The sequence below is a fragment of the Podarcis erhardii genome, assembly GCF_964252035.2.
Source record: "Podarcis erhardii genome assembly, chromosome: 8".
Classification (NCBI taxonomy): Eukaryota; Metazoa; Chordata; class Lepidosauria; order Squamata; family Lacertidae; genus Podarcis; species Podarcis erhardii.
In genome coordinates this window covers 30,618,409-30,623,102 of record NC_138499.1, presented here as the reverse complement: position 1 = coordinate 30,623,102, position 4,694 = coordinate 30,618,409, and positions in this window count along the sequence as shown.

The window sequence follows — 4,694 nt, the reverse complement described above, 5'->3', positions numbered from 1 at the left end:
GATGATAAGACAATGGTACCTCAGGTTAAGTACTTAATTCGTTCCGGAGGTCTGTACTTAACCTGAAACTGTTCTTAACCTGAAGCACCACTTTAGCTAATGGGGCCTTCCGCTGCTGCCGCGCTGCCGGAGCACGATTTCTGTTCTCATCCTGAAGCAAAGTTCTTAACCTGAATAACTATATCTGGGTTAACAGAGTCTGTAACCTGAAGCGTATGTAACCTGAAGCGTATGTAACCTGAGGTACCACTGTACTGACTTGCATTGCAGGGTGTTGTTAGGATTGCAACTAGATAATATCTTGAAAGCACTAAACGAATGCCAGTTATTAATAGATTGAAAAATAAGTATTTCTTTTCTTACAAACTGAAACTGGCCTACATTCATTTTTTAAAAACTCACTTCCTCATGAGTAGCCCGATATACAGAGTAATGAAAAACATCAGAGAACTTGTTTGCCAGACTAACAGCACATTATGTATGCTTACTAAGTCTCAGTAAGTTAAATAGCGCTTATTTCAAAGAATAATTGTTCAGGAGTGCAGCCTAAATTGTTAGGATGAATTTTTTATTCTCAGCACAGCAATCTGCCTTAAAACTATGGTGTTAAAGCTCATTGCAATGTCCAAAAAAGAAAAAGCTGAAATGTTAGTGGCTGCTTAGAATCCAGTTGTGGCTTCTAATATCTGGGGAGGCATGGGAGATAGTGAGTTTGAAGTAAGTTCATGAGGTGAAACCTCCTACTCAAAATTACTTAAATTATTTGAATAGCCATTGTGTAGGAGGCCTAGCATTCCATTATAATTAATAGGCCAGCTGTTGTTCCAGGATACAGATTAGAGTACACAGGATCATCTGATTTTTAGACCATTTTTTTAATGACCGAGGTTGAAACCAACAGGCTGACAACATGAAACTGAAGTAGAAATTCTGGGTGTAGGGGTGTCTATGTGTTCATGAAGCAATTGTGTATATTGTGATGAAATATTGCATCCCTGGGTGTTTTGCATGGAACCGTAAAACACTCTGTAGAATGCTAACAGAAACTATGTTTTAAATGCTAATATCTAACTTATCTGAAGGGTAGAATATTTAAACATTAAGATCATAGTTGTGTTGACTACTAAACCTTTGTCAAAGCTGATGCCGAGCATACTTTACCCCAAAATGTTTTCCCCACTTTAGAACTGCCTTCATTATAGTCATGCAGATGTATGCAGATTTAATCAGTTTTAAAAACCAAATAATCAACTAAAATGTGCATGATTATGTGCACTTAGATTATTAGCAATGGTGAAAATTGCATCAAATCATGTGCCATGAAGTAAACTACTGCCTCTTGAAGATGCTCATCACAAACCAGTTAGGGCAAATCCATTATGGTTTTGAAGCTGGGTGGACGGGTATCCCAGCAATAACTTCTCAGGTGTACATGCACACCCTAGTTATTTCATCTTACACTTAACTCCACTCTCCTTGGAAGTCCATACCGCAGACAGTCACTATTGAAGCCCTGTACAAAAAGACCAGCTTGGCTTCTGCTCAAGATTCCCGAAGCATGTCCATGTATCATGCAAAAAAAGTATACTTTTTCCCTTCAAAAGTATGATTTTTCTTCATATGCATATATTTTGATTAATTTACATGAGTTCTCCCATTTCATTTCGTTATCTAAAATGTATTTAATTAGATGAATGCCCTAAGGTGGGTCATGTGTGAATGTTGCTGACATGATATAGAAAATGTAATTGAATGTAAATCCAATTCATTTCAAAAATGAATGCACATTTTAGTCATACTATTTGTTTCATTCAGTTTCCAAATACCACCACCAACAAATGATTTCCAGAATCACATGACACCCATATGTGAAGGAGCAGCTGCTCCAGTTAAGATTTAATGAAGAATAATAGAATCATAGAACTGTAGTTGGAAGGGACTCCAAGGTTCATCTAGTCCAACCCCCTGCAATGCAGAAATCTCAGCTAAAGCATCCATGACAGATGGCCTTCCGAGCTCTGCTTAAAAACTTTCAAGGAAGGAGAGTCTACAACCTCTCAAGGGGAGTCCATAAGCTCTTACTGTCAGAATGTTCTTCCTGATGTTTAGTCAGAATCTCTTTTCTTGTAACTTGAAGTCATTGGTTCGAGTCCTACCCTCCAGAGCAGAAAAAGCATGCTTGTTCCCTCTTCCATTTCACACAGATGGCTATTATTATATCTCCCCTCACTTTCCTCATTTCCAGGCTAAACATACTCAGCTCCTTCAACCATTCCTCATAAGCCTGTTTGCAGATCCTTGATCGTTCTGGTTGCCTTCCTCAGCACACATTCCAAGTGTCAACAACCTTCTTAAACTGTGGTGCCCAGAACTGAACACAACATACAAGGTGTGGTCTGGCCAAGGCAGAATAGAGTGGTACTATTCTTCCCTTGATCCAGACACTATACTTCTGTTGAAGCAGCTTATCCTGTGCTTGTTTTGCTCTTTCCTTTTCCCTTAGGTCTTGTATCTATTAGATTGTGAGACTGTGGGCAGGGACTGCCTTATTTTTCCATAACTGCACCACTAGAAGGCAGGTGCTTCATAAGTGCATATTAACAATAACTATTTGAAAACAGCGTGGCTCCCTAAAGGTAATACACCCCACCCTCCGCCTTGTAAGAGACTATACCTTGTCCGGCAGCCCCCCATTACAATTGCCAATATGTGTATTTATCTAACCTAATTTAATTTATTAATAATATGCCAGCTATAACCATCCATAAAGCAGAGAAAATATTTTTGGATGCGGATCTTCCTTAGAAATGTGTTATTATTTTTTTTTTAAAAAAGTCTCTGTTTCATTAAGCAATGCCTTGGTCGGAGAAAGAAAAGTCCTATTAGAATAACCAGCAAAGCTGTATTTGGTTAGCTACTGAATGGCCCGCTTCTGTTTTCCTTTCCGCCTAGCGGGAAACTTTGGAAAACGGGCGGCTGATGCTTTGAAACATTACAACACAACGGAGCGGCGCGCGCTTTGTAACTTTTTTATCCGGCTTCTGGCAGCCTCAGCCTTATCCCAGACTTTTATTTTCACCGAAACTTCTTCATTTCCACGGGCTTCGGCGCTCGCAGCCCTGCCGGGGACCCGGCTGCAGCAGCAGCAGCAGCAGCAGCCGCCAAGGAGGCGCTCCTTCCGGCTCTCCCTCCCCCGCGCTGGCTTAGCAACCCCGTCGCAACCTCTCGGGTCGCGGGAGTGTGTCAACTCCGGTTTCGAAGGCTGCGCAGGTCGCAACACGCCCGGGAGAGAAGCGCTTCGGTTGGCGGCGAGTGACGCAACGGCCGCGCGCGCGCGTGTGTCAATAGAGCAACCCTGACTCGCAGCAGCACGTGCATGACCTTTATAATTAAATTCCCCGTTGCACAATAAGCGCAATAAAGGCACTCGGGGCGATGCATTTGCAAAAAGTAATTATGCCGGGGCCTGGCACCGGAGCTCGCTGAGCAGCCGAGGCGTCGGAGCCCACGGGCAGCGTTTCCAAAAGACTACGCGCGTTCCCACCCTCCCACCCAGCCGCCCCGGCGGAGCGGCTTTCAGAGGCGGGCGCCGGGTTCAAGGGCGCAGCGAGGCTCTCCCACTGGGTGCTGCTGGACGGGAGAAGCCACGCCGTTGCGTGTGCTCTGAGGGAAGGAGATTAGCAGAGCCTGTTATGCACTCTGTGTGTGTGTGTGCGCGTGGCGCCTTGTTGTGTGAGCGCTTCTGCGGGGGGAGCGTCGTTTTCGCTTATCGCCCAGGGCGGGGTGCCGAGATGGCTCTCCAGCGAGCCGTAACCGAGAAAGGTTTCGGTGTCCTCAGGGCGGGGCGTGTGGGGAGGGAGGGAAGGGGAATCGGGGCGCGGCGCGGCCCACGGGGTGGTGGGCGAGTCAAGATGTCCACTTCTGGGCGCTGTAGGGCGATGATGTCAAAGGGGTGGGAGTTTCGCCTCAGGAGGGGGGAGGGCCCTCCCTCAGCGAAGGGGCGGGCACAGCCGCGCCGTGTCTTTGGGGACGGAAAGGTGTTTTGTGTGGGAGGGGGGCGCTTTGACGACGACGACGACGACGAGCGGGGGACGCCGCGCACGGAAAGTCCTGCCAACTCGTGGCGAGGCGGGGCGGGCGCGCATGACGCGAGCGCGCACTAAAACCTGACACTCGCCAGCTGTTCGGGCTCCTCCTCGCCCCCCTCCCTGCCCCCCTTCCTTCTCCCTCTTTCTCCTCCCCTCCCCCGCGGCGTCGGCGGCTGCTGCTGCTGCCGCCGCCGCCCCAGTGCATTGTGGGCGCAGTCCGTTGTTCATTTGCCATTCGACCTGGGCCGGGGCCTGCTGGGGCGGAAGGGCTGCTGCTGCTGCTGCTGCTGGGGCTGGCGGAGTCGGATCCATTGTGGGGGAGAGCGAGCGCTTGAGGAGAAAGAGGCGGCGGCGGCCACACGGGCTAGAGAGCGCCGGGATAAGATTTCAGCCTCTCCCCCCCTCGCCCTTATTCCTTTTTTTTAATTACTCGGGAAGGCTGACTGGAACCTAACCGCGAAGGCTCGCTGCCTCCGTCGTCTTTACCCGTCACCGCGGTCGGTTAGGAGGGGAGGGAGGGGGGGCGGGCGACAGTTGGGCGCGCGGCGGGAAGAGAGAGGGAGGGGGGGCGAGGGCGGTGGGGAGGCAGGCGGGCGGGGGGCGCGC